Raw genomic sequence first — 18,791 nt, 5'->3', positions numbered from 1 at the left:
GTTTTGTAAAATTACTTTGTCTAGAAATATCGTTGAAGAAAAGTAGCAGCTCTCTAAGCAAGTGGCGTGAGCCGCGTTCCATTTCACTTTAAACCAAACCCCTCCAATCAGACGTATATTGAAGAGAAAAGAAATAAACTATCTTCGCGGGTCGATCTTCGGAATGCACAAAGGGTGCGAAATCTACAATACATAAACTTCGTTAATGAGTAGATCCAGCCCACATCAATCTAAGGCAGTCTTATACAGATGGAATTTAAAACGTTTCCCTATTTCACAAAATTGTCTCGCTCGTGCACGTTTTGCCTAAGAAAAGCAATTGTCGAGGGATCTGTCTGCTACACAGAAAAGGCGATGCGACAAATATTTCGAGTTTCCTTACATAACGTTCGTTCGCTACGTTTTGTAAAATTACTTTGTCTAGAAATATAACCCAGCAGAGAGAGACTTTACTCAGAGACACCGACGATTGCACACCTTATTTATAAATCAAATATCTATTTTATATGTACGTACATTTGAAAATTAACTTTCCAATAACGACAAGAGTCTTTGCTATTGGATTATAAAACAAAATAGGTGAGTAGAAACAACAAGAAAAAAAAAGTTACAAAACAGTAAAAGCAAAATTGAAAACTTAGCAGTGAAAGAAAAAACGCGAAGGAAACGTTTCAGATAAGTAGGAACTCGATACGTGGCACGCTTCCGACTCGCGAACGGTAGTAGCCGAGTGTGACAGGTGCTGTTCCTTTATTCATTCTGTTTCAGAGAATTATTCCCAGTTTTTGCAACGTACTTTCATTAATATCCATACACTTCTTTAGCGAGAGACAAAAGAGCGACTTCTGAGGCACTCCCACTAGACGGTAACCAGCGTTTAATACTATTTTGTCGTAGGGGGAGACGAAGGCGGCAGTACACACGACTTCTCCCGATGGAAACCAAAATACACGTTAATAAACACAGGTAAATTAATGTGTATAGCCAAATGACGAATAAAAGAAGGTGAATATTAAATAATTCTAATCCCGATGCAAGCTCGTGTTAAAATCTAAATTCTGCACACACATCTGTAAGTGATGGGATGTGAGCCTGTGTAACGAGAGTAAAATACCAGATTTTGCGAAAGTAGGTCCGAAAGAAATATAAAGAAGACATAAACACCAACATGTGACTAAAAGACGTTTGAGAAAAGTTCTCAGAGGCTAAATTGATCAATTTAAGTGTTCCATGTCAATGACACACACGCCTGTGAGCGACAGTTTCCATACCCCCGTAATGACACTCGTGTTGTTCCGGGGATGTGTAACGCAAACCAGAGTTATCAGGCTCCACTTTCCAGCGACCTCCAGTAAAAGTGAATTCCTAAAGCATCTCTTATATTTCACAGCTAGGAAATTTTGGGCTGCGACAACGATTTTCTTTTAGAGTAACACTTAAAACACCAAATAAGAAAAGAATTAAACTGTCATCGTTCATACCACGTTGAAAGCGCCGGTTCTCGTCCGATCACCGAAGCTAAGCAACGGCGGGCCCGGTTAGTACTTGGGAGGGTGACCACCTGGGAATACCGGGTGATGATGACTTTTTTTTTTTCACGTTGAAATTTGTAGGTCTCGCAAAGAGCTGATCGATACGTCTCACTTTTTTCACAATTTCTGATTTAAGAGATAAAATCCTTCCCGAGAAGAGAGAAGAAAGTGGTTGACTCAATTGAAGTGCCTTAATACTGGGTATTTATTATGGTAAACTGTTGGGAAAACATTTTGTTATAGGAACTAATCAACTTTTCCATCAACAAGTCAGTTGATAAAACACGCTTCGAAACGAAATTCAAACATTCATTTCCTGCGATCGTTCAAGAAAAGTAGCAGCTCTCTAAGCAGGTGGCGTTAGCCGCGTTCCATTTCAATTCAAACCAAACCCCTCAATCAGACGTACGTTGGAGAGAAAAGAAATAAACTATCTTAGCGGGTCGATCTTCAGGAATGCACAAAGGGTGCGAAATCTACAAAACAGAAACTTCGTTAATGAGTAGATCCAGCCCACATCAATCTAAGGCAGTCTTATACAGATGGAATTTAAAACGTTTCCCTATTTCACAAAATTGTCTCGCTCGTGCACGTTTTGCCTAAGAAAAAAGCAATTGTCGAGGTCTCTGTCTGCTACACAGAAAAGGCGATGCGACAAATATTTCGAGTTTCCTTACATAACGTTCGTTCGCTACGTTTTGTAAAATTACTTTGTCTAGAAATATCGTTGAAGAAAAGTAGCAGCTCTCTAAGCAAGTGGCGTGAGCCGCGTTCCATTTCACTTTAAACCAAACCCCTCAATCAGACGTATATTGAAGAGAAAAGAAATAAACTATCTTCGCGGGTCGATCTTGGAATGCACAAAGGGTGCGAAATCTACAATACATAAACTTCGTTAATGAGTAGATCCAGCCCACATCAATCTAAGGCAGTCTTATACAGATGGAATTTAAAACGTTTCCCTATTTCACAAAATTGTCTCGCTCGTGCACGTTTTGCCAAAGAAAAAGCAATTGTCGAGGTCTATGTCTGCTACACAGAAAAGGCGATGCGACAAATATTTCGAGTTTCCTTACATAACGTTCGTTCGCTACGTTTTGTAAAATTACTTTGTCTAGAAATATCGTTGAAGAAAAGTAGCAGCTCTCTAAGCAAGTGGCGTGAGCCGCGTTCCATTTCACTTTAAACCAAACCCCCAATCAGACGTATATTGAAGAGAAAAGAAATAAACTATCTTCGCGGGTCGATCTTCGGAATGCACAAAGGGTGCGAAATCTACAATACATAAACTTCGTTAATGAGTAGATCAGCCCACATCAATCTAAGGCAGTCTTATACAGATGGAATTTAAAACGTTTCCCTATTTCACAAAATTGTCTCCTGCTCGTGCACGTTTTGCCTAAGAAAAAGCAATTGTCGAGGTCTCTGTCTGCTACACAGAAAAGGCGATGCGACAAATATTTCAGTTTCCTTACATAACGTTCGTTCGCTACGTTTTGTAAAATTACTTTGTCTAGAAATATCGTTGAAGAAAAGTAGCAGCTCTCTAAGCAAGTGGCGTGAGCCGCGTTCCATTTCACTTTAAACCAAACCCTCCAATCAGACGTATATTGAAGAGAAAAGAAATAAACTATCTTCGCGGGTCGATCTTCGGAATGCACAAAGGGTGCGAAATCTACAATACATAAACTTCGTTAATGAGTAGATCCAGCCCACATCAATCTAAGGCAGTCTTATACAGATGGAATTTAAAACGTTTCCCTATTTCACAAAATTGTCTCGCTCGTGCACGTTTTGCCAAAGAAAAAGCAATTGTCGAGGTCTATGTCTGCTACACAGAAAAGGCGATGCGACAAATATTTCGAGTTTCCTTACATAACGTTCGTTCGCTACGTTTTGTAAAATTACTTTGTCTAGAAATATCGTTGAAGAAAAGTAGCAGCTCTCTAAGCAAGTGGCGTGAGCCGCGTTCCATTTCACTTTAAACCAAACCCTCCAATCAGACGTATATTGAAGAGAAAAAAAATAAACTATCTTCGCGGGTCGATCTTCGGAATGCACAAAGGGTGCGAAATCTACAATACATAAACTTCGTTAATGAGTAGATCCAGCCCACATCAATCTAAGGCAGTCTTATACAGATGGAATTTAAAACGTTTCCCTATTTCACAAAATTGTCTCGCTCGTGCACGTTTTGCCTAAGAAAAAAGCAATTGTCGAGGTCTCTGTCTGCTACACAGAAAGGCGATGCGACAAATATTTCGAGTTTCCTTACATAACGTTCGTTCGCTACGTTTTGTAAAATTACTTTGTCTAGAAATATCGTTGAAGAAAAGTAGCAGCTCTCTAAGCAAGTGGCGTGAGCCGCGTTCCATTTCACTTTAAACCAAACCCCTCCAATCAGACGTATATTGAAGAGAAAAGAAATAAACTATCTTCGCGGGTCGATCTTCGAATGCACAAAGGGTGCGAAATCTACAATACATAAACTTCGTTAATGAGTAGATCCAGCCCACATCAATCTAAGGCAGTCTTATACAGATGGAATTTAAAACGTTTCCCTATTTCACAAAATTGTCTCGCTCGTGCACGTTTTGCCAAAGAAAAAGCAATTGTCGAGGTCTATGTCTGCTACACAGAAAAGGCGATGCGACAAATATTTCGAGTTTCCTTACATAACGTTCGTTCGCTACGTTTTGTAAAATTACTTTGTCTAGAAATATCGTTGAAGAAAAGTAGCAGCTCTCTAAGCAAGTGGCGTGAGCCGCGTTCCATTTCACTTTAAACCAAACCCCTCCAATCAGACGTATATTGAAGAGAAAAGAAATAAACTATCTTCGCGGGTCGATCTTCGGAATGCACAAAGGGTGCGAAATCTACAATACATAAACTTCGTTAATGAGTAGATCCAGCCCACATCAATCTAAGGCAGTCTTATACAGATGGAATTTAAAACGTTTCCCTATTTCACAAAATTGTCTCGCTCGTGCACGTTTTGCCTAAGAAAAGCAATTGTCGAGGTCTCTGTCTGCTACACAGAAAAGGCGATGCGACAAATATTTCGAGTTTCCTTACATAACGTTCGTTCGCTACGTTTTGTAAAATTACTTTGTCTAGAAATATCGTTGAAGAAAAGTAGCAGCTCTCTAAGCAAGTGGCGTGAGCCGCGTTCCATTTCACTTTAAACCAAACCCCTCAATCAGACGTATATTGAAGAGAAAAGAAATAAACTATCTTCGCGGGTCGATCTTCGGAATGCACAAAGGGTGCGAAATCTACAATACATAAACTTCGTTAATGAGTAGATCCAGCCCACATCAATCTAAGGCAGTCTTATACAGATGGAATTTAAAACGTTTCCCTATTTCACAAAATTGTCTCGCTCGTGCACGTTTTGCCTAAGAAAAGCAATTGTCGAGGGATCTGTCTGCTACACAGAAAGGCGATGCGACAAATATTTCGAGTTTCCTTACATAACGTTCGTTCGCTACGTTTTGTAAAATTACTTTGTCTAGAAATATAACCCAGCAGAGAGAGACTTTACTCGGAGACACCGACGATTGCACACCTTATTTATAAATCAAATATCTATTTTATATGTACGTACATTTGAAAATTAACTTTCCAATAACGACAAGAGTCTTTGCTATTGGAGTATAAAACAAAATAGGTGAGTAGAAACAACAAGAAAAAAAAGTTACAAAACAGTAAAAGCAAAATTGAAAACTTAGCAGTGAAAGAAAAACGCGAAGGAAACGTTTCAGATAAGTAGGAACTCGATACGTGGCACGCTTCCGACTCGCGAACGGTAGTAGCCGAGTGTGACAGGTGCTGTTCCTTTATTCATTCTGTTTCAGAGAATTATTCCCAGTTTTGCAACGTACTTTCATTAATATCCATACACTTCTTTAGCGAGAGACAAAAGAGCGACTTCTGAGGCACTCCCACTAGACGGTAACCAGCGTTTAATACTATTTTGTCGTAGGGGGGAGACGAAGGCGAGTACACACGACTTCTCCCGATGGAAACCAAAATACACGTTAATAAACACAGGTAAATTAATGTGTATAGCCAAATGACGAATAAAAGAAGGTGAATATTAAATAATTCTAATCCCGATGCAAGCTCGTGTTAAAATCTAAATTCTGCACACACATCTGTAAGTGATGGGATGTGAGCCTGTGTAACGAGAGTAAAATACCAGATTTTGCGAAAGTAGGTCCGAAAGAAATATAAAGAAGACATAAACACCAACATGTGACTAAAAGACGTTTGAGAAAAGTTCTCAGAGGCTAAATTGATCAATTTAAGTGTTCCATGTCAATGACACACACGCCTGTGAGCGACAGTTTCCATACCCCCCGTAATGACACTCGTGTTGTTCCGGGGATGTGTAACGCAAACCAGAGTTATCAGGCTCCACTTTCCAGCGACCTCCAGTAAAAGTGAATTCCTAAAGCATCTCTTATATTTCACAGCTAGGAAATTTTGGGCTGCGACAACGATTTTCTTTTAGAGTAACACTTAAAACACCAAATAAGAAAAGAATTAAACTGTCATCGTTCATACCACGTTGAAAGCGCCGGTTCTCGTCCGATCACCGAAGCTAAGCAACGGCGGGCCCGGTTAGTACTTGGGAGGGTGACCACCTGGGAATACCGGGTGATGATGACTTTTTTTTTTTTTCACGTTGAAATTTGTAGGTCTCGCAAAGAGCTGATCGATACGTCTCACTTTTTCACAATTTCTGATTTAAGAGATAAAAAATCCTTCCCGAAAGAGAGAAAGAAAGTGGTTGACTCAATTGAAGTGCCTTAATACTGGGTATTTATTATGGTAAACTGTTGGGAAAACATTTTGTTATAGGAACTAATCAACTTTTCCATCAACAAGTCAGTTGATAAAACACGCTTCGAAAACGAAATTCAAACATTCATTTCCTGCGATCGTTCAAGAAAAGTAGCAGCTCTCTAAGCAGGTGGCGTTAGCCGCGTTCCATTTCAATTCAAACCAAACCCCTCAATCAGACGTACGTTGGAGAGAAAAAAATAAACTATCTTAGCGGGTCGATCTTCGAATGCACAAAGGGTGCGAAATCTACAAAACAGAAACTTCGTTAATGAGTAGATCCAGCCCACATCAATCTAAGGCAGTCTTATACAGATGGAATTTAAAACGTTTCCCTATTTCACAAAATTGTCTCGCTCGTGCACGTTTTGCCTAAGAAAAGCAATTGTCGAGGTCTCTGTCTGCTACACAGAAAAGGCGATGCGACAAATATTTCGAGTTTCCTTACATAACGTTCGTTCGCTACGTTTTGTAAAATTACTTTGTCTAGAAATATCGTTGAAGAAAAGTAGCAGCTCTCTAAGCAAGTGGCGTGAGCCGCGTTCCATTTCACTTTAAACCAAACCCCTCAATCAGACGTATATTGAAGAGAAAAGAAATAAACTATCTTCGCGGGTCGATCTTCGGAATGCACAAAGGGTGCAAAATCTACAATACATAAACTTCGTTAATGAGTAGATCCAGCCCACATCAATCTAAGGCAGTCTTATACAGATGGAATTTAAAACGTTTCCCTATTTCACAAAATTGTCTCGCTCGTGCACGTTTTGCCAAAGAAAAAGCAATTGTCGAGGTCTATGTCTGCTACACAGAAAAGGCGATGCGACAAATATTTCGAGTTTCCTTACATAACGTTCGTTCGCTACGTTTTGTAAAATTACTTTGTCTAGAAATATCGTTGAAGAAAAGTAGCAGCTCTCTAAGCAAGTGGCGTGAGCCGCGTTCCATTTCACTTTAAACCAAACCCCTCAATCAGACGTATATTGAAGAGAAAAGAAATAAACTATCTTCGCGGGTCGATCTTCGGAATGCACAAAGGGTGCGAAATCTACAATACATAAACTTCGTTAATGAGTAGATCCAGCCCACATCAATCTAAGGCAGTCTTATACAGATGGAATTTAAAACGTTTCCCTATTTCACAAAATTGTCTCGCTCGTGCACGTTTTGCCTAAGAAAAAAGCAATTGTCGAGGTCTCTGTCTGCTACACAGAAAAGGCGATGCGACAAATATTTCGAGTTTCCTTACATAACGTTCGTTCGCTACGTTTTGTAAAATTACTTTGTCTAGAAATATCGTTGAAGAAAAGTAGCAGCTCTCTAAGCAAGTGGCGTGAGCCGCGTTCCATTTCACTTTAAACCAAACCCCTCCAATCAGACGTATATTGAAGAGAAAAGAAATAAACTATCTTCGCGGGTCGATCTTCGAATGCACAAGGGGTGCGAAATCTACAATACATAAACTTCGTTAATGAGTAGATCCAGCCCACATCAATCTAAGGCAGTCTTATACAGATGGAATTTAAAACGTTTCCCTATTTCACAAAATTGTCTCGCTCGTGCACGTTTTGCCAAAGAAAAGCAATTGTCGAGGTCTATGTCTGCTACACAGAAAAGGCGATGCGACAAATATTTCGAGTTTCCTTACATAACGTTCGTTCGCTACGTTTTGTAAAATTACTTTGTCTAGAAATATCGTTGAAGAAAAGTAGCAGCTCTCTAAGCAAGTGGCGTGAGCCGCGTTCCATTTCACTTTAAACCAAACCCCTCCAATCAGACGTATATTGAAGAGAAAAGAAATAAACTATCTTCGCGGGTCGATCTTCGAATGCACAAAGGGTGCGAAATCTACAATACATAAACTTCGTTAATGAGTAGATCCAGCCCACATCAATCTAAGGCAGTCTTATACAGATGGAATTTAAAACGTTTCCCTATTTCACAAAATTGTCTCGCTCGTGCACGTTTTGCCTAAGAAAAGCAATTGTCGAGGTCTCTGTCTGCTACACAGAAAAGGCGATGCGACAAATATTTCGAGTTTCCTTACATAACGTTCGTTCGCTACGTTTTGTAAAATTACTTTGTCTAGAAATATCGTTGAAGAAAAGTAGCAGCTCTCTAAGCAAGTGGCGTGAGCCGCGTTCCATTTCACTTTAAACCAAACCCTCCAATCAGACGTATATTGAAGAGAAAAGAAATAAACTATCTTCGCGGGTCGATCTTCGAATGCACAAAGGGTGCGAAATCTACAATACATAAACTTCGTTAATGAGTAGATCCAGCCCACATCAATCTAAGGCAGTCTTATACAGATGGAATTTAAAACGTTTCCCTATTTCACAAAATTGTCTCGCTCGTGCACGTTTTGCCTAAGAAAAGCAATTGTCGAGGTCTCTGTCTGCTACACAGAAAAGGCGATGCGACAAATATTTCGAGTTTCCTTACATAACGTTCGTTCGCTACGTTTTGTAAAATTACTTTGTCTAGAAATATCGTTGAAGAAAAGTAGCAGCTCTCTAAGCAAGTGGCGTGAGCCGCGTTCCATTTCACTTTAAACCAAACCCCTCAATCAGACGTATATTGAAGAGAAAAGAAATAAACTATCTTCGCGGGTCGATCTTCGGAATGCACAAAGGGTGCGAAATCTACAATACATAAACTTCGTTAATGAGTAGATCCAGCCCACATCAATCTAAGGCAGTCTTATACAGATGGAATTTAAAACGTTTCCCTATTTCACAAAATTGTCTCGCTCGTGCACGTTTTGCCTAAGAAAAAGCAATTGTCGAGGGATCTGTCTGCTACACAGAAAAGGCGATGCGACAAATATTTCGAGTTTCCTTACATAACGTTCGTTCGCTACGTTTTGTAAAATTACTTTGTCTAGAAATATAACCCAGCAGAGAGAGACTTTACTCGGAGACACCGACGATTGCACACCTTATTTATAAATCAAATATCTATTTTATATGTACGTACATTTGAAAATTAACTTTCCAATAACGACAAGAGTCTTTGCTATTGGGTATAAAACAAAATAGGTGAGTAGAAACAACAAGAAAAAAAAAGTTACAAAACAGTAAAAGCAAAATTGAAAACTTAGCAGTGAAAGAAAAACGCGAAGGAAACGTTTCAGATAAGTAGGAACTCGATACGTGGCACGCTTCCGACTCGCGAACGGTAGTAGCCGAGTGTGACAGGTGCTGTTCCTTTATTCATTCTGTTTCTATAACGTCAGAGAATTATTCCCAGTTTTGCAACGTACTTTCATTAATATCCATACACTTCTTTAGCGAGAGACAAAAGAGCGACTTCTGAGGCACTCCCACTAGACGGTAACCAGCGTTTAATACTATTTTGTCGTAGGGGGAGACGAAGGCGAGTACACACGACTTCTCCCGATGGAAACCAAAATACACGTTAATAAACACAGGTAAATTAATGTGTATAGCCAAATGACGAATAAAAGAAGGTGAATATTAAATAATTCTAATCCCGATGCAAGCTCGTGTTAAAATCTAAATTCTGCACACACATCTGTAAGTGATGGGATGTGAGCCTGTGTAACGAGAGTAAAATACCAGATTTTGCGAAAGTAGGTCCGAAAGAAATATAAAGAAGACATAAACACCAACATGTGACTAAAAGACGTTTGAGAAAAGTTCTCAGAGGCTAAATTGATCAATTTAAGTGTTCCATGTCAATGACACACACGCCTGTGAGCGACAGTTTCCATACCCCCGTAATGACACTCGTGTTGTTCCGGGATGTGTAACGCAAACCAGAGTTATCAGGCTCCACTTTCCAGCGACCTCCAGTAAAAGTGAATTCCTAAAGCATCTCTTATATTTCACAGCTAGGAAATTTTGGGCTGCGACAACGATTTTCTTTTAGAGTAACACTTAAAACACCAAATAAGAAAAGAATTAAACTGTCATCGTTCATACCACGTTGAAAGCGCCGGTTCTCGTCCGATCACCGAAGCTAAGCAACGGCGGGCCCGGTTAGTACTTGGGAGGGTGACCACCTGGGAATACCGGGTGATGATGACTTTTTTTTTTTTTCACGTTGAAATTTGTAGGTCTCGCAAAGAGCTGATCGATACGTCTCACTTTTTTCACAATTTCTGATTTAAGAGATAAAAAATCCTTCCCGAAAGAGAGAAAGAAAGTGGTTGACTCAATTGAAGTGCCTTAATACTGGGTATTTATTATGGTAAACTGTTGGGAAAACATTTTTGTTATAGGAACTAATCAACTTTTCCATCAACAAGTCAGTTGATAAAACACGCTTCGAAAACGAAATTCAAACATTCATTTCCTGCGATCGTTCAAGAAAAGTAGCAGCTCTCTAAGCAGGTGGCGTTAGCCGCGTTCCATTTCAATTCAAACCAAACCCCTCAATCAGACGTACGTTGGAGAGAAAAGAAATAAACTATCTTAGCGGGTCGATCTTCGAATGCACAAAGGGTGCGAAATCTACAAAACAGAAACTTCGTTAATGAGTAGATCCAGCCCACATCAATCTAAGGCAGTCTTATACAGATGGAATTTAAAACGTTTCCCTATTTCACAAAATTGTCTCGCTCGTGCACGTTTTGCCTAAGAAAAAGCAATTGTCGAGGTCTGTCTGCTACACAGAAAAGGCGATGCGACAAATATTTCGAGTTTCCTTACATAACGTTCGTTCGCTACGTTTTGTAAAATTACTTTGTCTAGAAATATCGTTGAAGAAAAGTAGCAGCTCTCTAAGCAAGTGGCGTGAGCCGCGTTCCATTTCACTTTAAACCAAACCCCTCAATCAGACGTATATTGAAGAGAAAAGAAATAAACTATCTTCGCGGGTCGATCTTCGAATGCACAAAGGTGCGAAATCTACAATACATAAACTTCGTTAATGAGTAGATCCAGCCCACATCAATCTAAGGCAGTCTTATACAGATGGAATTTAAAACGTTTCCCTATTTCACAAAATTGTCTCGCTCGTGCACGTTTTGCCTAAGAAAAGCAATTGTCGAGGTCTCTGTCTGCTACACAGAAAAGGCGATGCGACAAATATTTCGAGTTTCCTTACATAACGTTCGTTCGCTACGTTTTGTAAAATTACTTTGTCTAGAAATATCGTTGAAGAAAAGTAGCAGCTCTCTAAGCAAGTGGCGTGAGCCGCGTTCCATTTCACTTTAAACCAAACCCTCCAATCAGACGTATATTGAAGAGAAAAGAAATAAACTATCTTCGCGGGTCGATCTTGGAATGCACAAAGGGTGCGAAATCTACAATACATAAACTTCGTTAATGAGTAGATCCAGCCCACATCAATCTAAGGCAGTCTTATACAGATGGAATTTAAAACGTTTCCCTATTTCACAAAATTGTCTCGCTCGTGCACGTTTTGCCAAAGAAAAGCAATTGTCGAGGTCTCTGTCTGCTACACAGAAAAGGCGATGCGACAAATATTTCGAGTTTCCTTACATAACGTTCGTTCGCTACGTTTTGTAAAATTACTTTGTCTAGAAATATCGTTGAAGAAAAGTAGCAGCTCTCTAAGCAAGTGGCGTGAGCCGCGTTCCATTTCACTTTAAACCAAACCCCTCAATCAGACGTATATTGAAGAGAAAAGAAATAAACTATCTTCGCGGGTCGATCTTCGGAATGCACAAAGGGTGCGAAATCTACAATACATAAACTTCGTTAATGAGTAGATCCAGCCCACATCAATCTAAGGCAGTCTTATACAGATGGAATTTAAAACGTTTCCCTATTTCACAAAATTGTCTCGCTCGTGCACGTTTTGCCTAAGAAAAGCAATTGTCGAGGTCTCTGTCTGCTACACAGAAAAGGCGATGCGACAAATATTTCGAGTTTCCTTACATAACGTTCGTTCGCTACGTTTTGTAAAATTACTTTGTCTAGAAATATCGTTGAAGAAAAGTAGCAGCTCTCTAAGCAAGTGGCGTGAGCCGCGTTCCATTTCACTTTAAACCAAACCCTCCAATCAGACGTATATTGAAGAGAAAAGAAATAAACTATCTTCGCGGGTCGATCTTCGGAATGCACAAAGGGTGCGAAATCTACAATACATAAACTTCGTTAATGAGTAGATCCAGCCCACATCAATCTAAGGCAGTCTTATACAGATGGAATTTAAAACGTTTCCCTATTTCACAAAATTGTCTCGCTCGTGCACGTTTTGCCAAAGAAAAAAGCAATTGTCGAGGTCTATGTCTGCTACACAGAAAAGGCGATGCGACAAATATTTCGAGTTTCCTTACATAACGTTCGTTCGCTACGTTTTGTAAAATTACTTTGTCTAGAAATATCGTTGAAGAAAAGTAGCAGCTCTCTAAGCAAGTGGCGTGAGCCGCGTTCCATTTCACTTTAAACCAAACCCCAATCAGACGTATATTGAAGAGAAAAAGAAATAAACTATCTTCGCGGGTCGATCTTCGAATGCACAAAGGGTGCGAAATCTACAATACATAAACTTCGTTAATGAGTAGATCCAGCCCACATCAATCTAAGGCAGTCTTATACAGATGGAATTTAAAACGTTTCCCTATTTCACAAAATTGTCTCGCTCGTGCACGTTTTGCCTAAGAAAAGCAATTGTCGAGGTCTCTGTCTGCTACACAGAAAAGGCGATGCGACAAATATTTCGAGTTTCCTTACATAACGTTCGTTCGCTACGTTTTGTAAAATTACTTTGTCTAGAAATATCGTTGAAGAAAAGTAGCAGCTCTCTAAGCAAGTGGCGTGAGCCGCGTTCCATTTCACTTTAAACCAAACCCTCCAATCAGACGTATATTGAAGAGAAAAGAAATAAACTATCTTCGCGGGTCGATCTTCGAATGCACAAAGGGTGCGAAATCTACAATACATAAACTTCGTTAATGAGTAGATCCAGCCCACATCAATCTAAGGCAGTCTTATACAGATGGAATTTAAAACGTTTCCCTATTTCACAAAATTGTCTCGCTCGTGCACGTTTTGCCAAAGAAAAGCAATTGTCGAGGTCTATGTCTGCTACACAGAAAGGCGATGCGACAAATATTTCGAGTTTCCTTACATAACGTTCGTTCGCTACGTTTTGTAAAATTACTTTGTCTAGAAATATCGTTGAAGAAAAGTAGCAGCTCTCTAAGCAAGTGGCGTGAGCCGCGTTCCATTTCACTTTAAACCAAACCCCTCCAATCAGACGTATATTGAAGAGAAAAGAAATAAACTATCTTCGCGGGTCGATCTTCGAATGCACAAAGGGTGCGAAATCTACAATACATAAACTTCGTTAATGAGTAGATCCAGCCCACATCAATCTAAGGCAGTCTTATACAGATGGAATTTAAAACGTTTCCCTATTTCACAAAATTGTCTCGCTCGTGCACGTTTTGCCTAAGAAAAAGCAATTGTCGAGGTCTCTGTCTGCTACACAGAAAAGGCGATGCGACAAATATTTCGAGTTTCCTTACATAACGTTCGTTCGCTACGTTTTGTAAAATTACTTTGTCTAGAAATATCGTTGAAGAAAAGTAGCAGCTCTCTAAGCAAGTGGCGTGAGCCGCGTTCCATTTCACTTTAAACCAAACCCCTCAATCAGACGTATATTGAAGAGAAAAGAAATAAACTATCTTCGCGGGTCGATCTTCGGAATGCACAAAGGGTGCGAAATCTACAATACATAAACTTCGTTAATGAGTAGATCCAGCCCACATCAATCTAAGGCAGTCTTATACAGATGGAATTTAAAACGTTTCCCTATTTCACAAAATTGTCTCGCTCGTGCACGTTTTGCCTAAGAAAAAGCAATTGTCGAGGGATCTGTCTGCTACACAGAAAAGGCGATGCGACAAATATTTCGAGTTTCCTTACATAACGTTCGTTCGCTACGTTTTGTAAAATTACTTTGTCTAGAAATATAACCCAGCAGAGAGAGACTTTACTCGGAGACACCGACGATTGCACACCTTATTTATAAATCAAATATCTATTTTATATGTACGTACATTTGAAAATTAACTTTCCAATAACGACAAGAGTCTTTGCTATTGGAGTATAAAACAAAATAGGTGAGTAGAAACAACAAGAAAAAAAGTTACAAAACAGTAAAAGCAAAATTGAAAACTTAGCAGTGAAAAAAAACGCGAAGGAAACGTTTCAGATAAGTAGGAACTCGATACGTGGCACGCTTCCGACTCGCGAACGGTAGTAGCCGAGTGTGACAGGTGCTGTTCCTTTATTCATTCTGTTTCAGAGAAATTATTCCCAGTTTTGCAACGTACTTTCATTAATATCCATACACTTCTTTAGCGAGAGACAAAAGAGCGACTTCTGAGGCACTCCCACTAGACGGTAACCAGCGTTTAATACTATTTTGTCGTAGGGGGAGACGAAGGCGAGTACACACGACTTCTCCCGATGGAAACCAAAATACACGTTAATAAACACAGGTAAATTAATGTGTATAGCCAAATGACGAATAAAAGAAGGTGAATATTAAATAATTCTAATCCCGATGCAAGCTCGTGTTAAAATCTAAATTCTGCACACACATCTGTAAGTGATGGGATGTGAGCCTGTGTAACGAGAGTAAAATACCAGATTTTGCGAAAGTAGGTCCGAAAGAAATATAAAGAAGACATAAACACCAACATGTGACTAAAAGACGTTTGAGAAAAGTTCTCAGAGGCTAAATTGATCAATTTAAGTGTTCCATGTCAATGACACACACGCCTGTGAGCGACAGTTTCCATACCCCCGTAATGACACTCGTGTTGTTCCGGGGATGTGTAACGCAAACCAGAGTTATCAGGCTCCACTTTCCAGCGACCTCCAGTAAAAGTGAATTCCTAAAGCATCTCTTATATTTCACAGCTAGGAAATTTTGGGCTGCGACAACGATTTTCTTTAGAGTAACACTTAAAACACCAAATAAGAAAAGAATTAAACTGTCATCGTTCATACCACGTTGAAAGCGCCGGTTCTCGTCCGATCACCGAAGCTAAGCAACGGCGGGCCCGGTTAGTACTTGGGAGGGTGACCACCTGGGAATACCGGGTGATGATGACTTTTTTTTTTTTTCACGTTGAAATTTGTAGGTCTCGCAAAGAGCTGATCGATACGTCTCACTTTTTTTTTCACAATTTCTGATTTAAGAGATAAAAAATCCTTCCCGAAAGAGAGAAAGAAAGTGGTTGACTCAATTGAAGTGCCTTAATACTGGGTATTTATTATGGTAAACTGTTGGGAAAACATTTTTGTTATAGGAACTAATCAACTTTTCCATCAACAAGTCAGTTGATAAAACACGCTTCGAAAACGAAATTCAAACATTCATTTCCTGCGATCGTTCAAGAAAAGTAGCAGCTCTCTAAGCAGGTGGCGTTAGCCGCGTTCCATTTCAATTCAAACCAAACCCCTCCAATCAGACGTACGTTGGAGAGAAAAGAAATAAACTATCTTAGCGGGTCGATCTTCGGAATGCACAAAGGGTGCGAAATCTACAAAACAGAAACTTCGTTAATGAGTAGATCCAGCCCACATCAATCTAAGGCAGTCTTATACAGATGGAATTTAAAACGTTTCCCTATTTCACAAAATTGTCTCGCTCGTGCACGTTTTGCCTAAGAAAAAAAGTAATTGTCGAGGTCTGTCTGCTACACAGAAAGGCGATGCGACAAATATTTCGAGTTTCCTTACATAACGTTCGTTCGCTACGTTTTGTAAAATTACTTTGTCTAGAAATATCGTTGAAGAAAAGTAGCAGCTCTCTAAGCAAGTGGCGTGAGCCGCGTTCCATTTCACTTTAAACCAAACCCCTCCAATCAGACGTATATTGAAGAGAAAAGAAATAAACTATCTTCGCGGGTCGATCTTCGAATGCACAAAGGGTGCGAAATCTACAATACATAAACTTCGTTAATGAGTAGATCCAGCCCACATCAATCTAAGGCAGTCTTATACAGATGGAATTTAAAACGTTTCCCTATTTCACAAAATTGTCTCGCTCGTGCACGTTTTGCCTAAGAAAAGCAATTGTCGAGGTCTCTGTCTGCTACACAGAAAAGGCGATGCGACAAATATTTCGAGTTTCCTTACATAACGTTCGTTCGCTACGTTTTGTAAAATTACTTTGTCTAGAAATATCGTTGAAGAAAAGTAGCAGCTCTCTAAGCAAGTGGCGTGAGCCGCGTTCCATTTCACTTTAAACCAAACCCCTCCAATCAGACGTATATTGAAGAGAAAAGAAATAAACTATCTTCGCGGGTCGATCTTCGAATGCACAAAGGGTGCGAAATCTACAATACATAAACTTCGTTAATGAGTAGATCCAGCCCACATCAATCTAAGGCAGTCTTATACAGATGGAATTTAAAACGTTTCCCTATTTCACAAAATTGTCTCGCTCGTGCACGTTTTGCCTAAGAAAAAGCAATTGTCGAGGGATCTGTCTGCTACACAGAAAAGGCGATGCGACAAATATTTCGAGTTTCCTTACATAACGTTCGTTCGCTACGTTTTGTAAAATTACTTTGTCTAGAAATATAACCCAGCAGAGAGAGACTTTACTCGGAGACACCGACGATTGCACACCTTATTTATAAATCAAATATCTATTTTATATGTACGTACATTTGAAAATTAACTTTCCAATAACGACAAGAGTCTTTGCTATTGGAGTATAAAACAAAATAGGTGAGTAGAAACAACAAGAAAAAAAAAGTTACAAAACAGTAAAAGCAAAATTGAAAACTTAGCAGTGAAAGAAAAACGCGAAGGAAACGTTTCAGATAAGTAGGAACTCGATACGTGGCACGCTTCCGACTCGCGAACGGTAGTAGCCGAGTGTGACAGGTGCTGTTCCTTTATTCATTCTGTTTCAGAGAATTATTCCCAGTTTTGCAACGTACTTTCATTAATATCCATACACTTCTTTAGCGAGAGACAAAAGAGCGACTTCTGAGGCACTCCCACTAGACGGTAACCAGCGTTTAATACTATTTTGTCGTAGGGGAGACGAAGGCGAGTACACACGACTTCTCCCGATGGAAACCAAAATACACGTTAATAAACACAGGTAAATTAATGTGTATAGCCAAATGACGAATAAAAGAAGGTGAATATTAAATAATTCTAATCCCGATGCAAGCTCGTGTTAAAATCTAAATTCTGCACACACATCTGTAAGTGATGGGATGTGAGCCTGTGTAACGAGAGTAAAATACCAGATTTTGCGAAAGTAGGTCCGAAAGAAATATAAAGAAGACATAAACACCAACATGTGACTAAAAGACGTTTGAGAAAAGTTCTCAGAGGCTAAATTGATCAATTTAAGTGTTCCATGTCAATGACACACACGCCTGTGAGCGACAGTTTCCATACCCCCGTAATGACACTCGTGTTGTTCCGGGATGTGTAACGCAAACCAGAGTTATCAGGCTCCACTTTCCAGCGACCTCCAGTAAAAGTGAATTCCTAAAGCATCTCTTATATTTCACAGCTAGGAAATTTTGGGCTGCGACAACGATTTTCTTTTAGAGTAACACTTAAAACACCAAATAAGAAAAGAATTAAACTGTCATCGTTCATACCACGTTGAAAGCGCCGGTTCTCGTCCGATCACCGAAGCTAAGCAACGGCGGGCCCGGTTAGTACTTGGGAGGGTGACCACCTGGGAATACCGGGTGATGATGACTTTTTTTTTTTTTCACGTTGAAATTTGTAGGTCTCGCAAAGAGCTGATCGATACGTCTCACTTTTTTCACAATTTCTGATTTAAGAGATAAAAAATCCTTCCCGAAAGAGAGAAAGAAAGTGGTTGACTCAATTGAAGTGCCTTAATACTGGGTATTTATTATGGTAAACTGTTGGGAAAACATTTTGTTATAGGAACTAATCAACTTTTCCATCAACAAGTCAGTTGATAAAACACGCTTCGAAAACGAAATTCAAACATTCATTTCCTGCGATCGTTCAAGAAAAGTAGCAGCTCTCTAAGCAGGTGGCGTTAGCCGCGTTCCATTTCAATTCAAACCAAACCCCTCCAATCAGACGTACGTTGGAGAAAAGAAATAAACTATCTTAGCGGGTCGATCTTCGGAATGCACAAAGGGTGCGAAATCTACAAAACAGAAACTTCGTTAATGAGTAGATCCAGCCCACATCAATCTAAGGCAGTCTTATACAGATGGAATTTAAAACGTTTCCCTATTTCACAAAATTGTCTCGCTCGTGCACGTTTTGCCTAAGAAAAAGCAATTGTCGAGGTCTCTGTCTGCTACACAGAAAAGGCGATGCGACAAATATTTCGAGTTTCCTTACATAACGTTCGTTCGCTACGTTTTGTAAAATTACTTTGTCTAGAAATATCGTTGAAGAAAAGTAGCAGCTCTCTAAGCAAGTGGCGTGAGCCGCGTTC

The 18,791-nt window shown here is 39.7% G+C and overlaps 5 non-coding genes across 5 annotated transcripts; all 5 read left to right on the top strand.

Annotated features, from left to right (window-relative positions):
- Positions 1-1,467: 1,467 nt before the first annotated feature.
- Positions 1,468-1,586, top strand: LOC143231243 (5S ribosomal RNA). Its single transcript, XR_013016868.1, has one exon. It is a non-coding gene; the product is annotated as a 5S ribosomal RNA (ribosomal RNA).
- Positions 1,587-6,087: 4,501 nt separating this feature from the next.
- LOC143231242 (5S ribosomal RNA) lies at positions 6,088-6,206 on the top strand. Its single transcript, XR_013016867.1, has one exon. It is a non-coding gene; the product is annotated as a 5S ribosomal RNA (ribosomal RNA).
- A 4,107-nt stretch (positions 6,207-10,313) lies between these two features.
- LOC143231241 (5S ribosomal RNA) lies at positions 10,314-10,432 on the top strand. The gene has a single exon (XR_013016866.1). It is a non-coding gene; the product is annotated as a 5S ribosomal RNA (ribosomal RNA).
- Positions 10,433-15,323: 4,891 nt separating this feature from the next.
- LOC143231240 (5S ribosomal RNA) lies at positions 15,324-15,442 on the top strand. The gene has a single exon (XR_013016865.1). It is a non-coding gene; the product is annotated as a 5S ribosomal RNA (ribosomal RNA).
- Positions 15,443-17,950: 2,508 nt separating this feature from the next.
- Positions 17,951-18,069, top strand: LOC143231239 (5S ribosomal RNA). Its single transcript, XR_013016864.1, has one exon. It is a non-coding gene; the product is annotated as a 5S ribosomal RNA (ribosomal RNA).
- Positions 18,070-18,791: the final 722 nt, after the last annotated feature.

The sequence above is a fragment of the Tachypleus tridentatus genome, chromosome 10 (genome assembly GCF_004210375.1).
Source record: "Tachypleus tridentatus isolate NWPU-2018 chromosome 10, ASM421037v1, whole genome shotgun sequence".
NCBI classification, from domain to species: Eukaryota; Metazoa; Arthropoda; class Merostomata; order Xiphosura; family Limulidae; genus Tachypleus; species Tachypleus tridentatus.
Note: the sequence above shows the minus strand (reverse complement) of the source record. Positions and strands in the feature narration are given on the sequence as shown.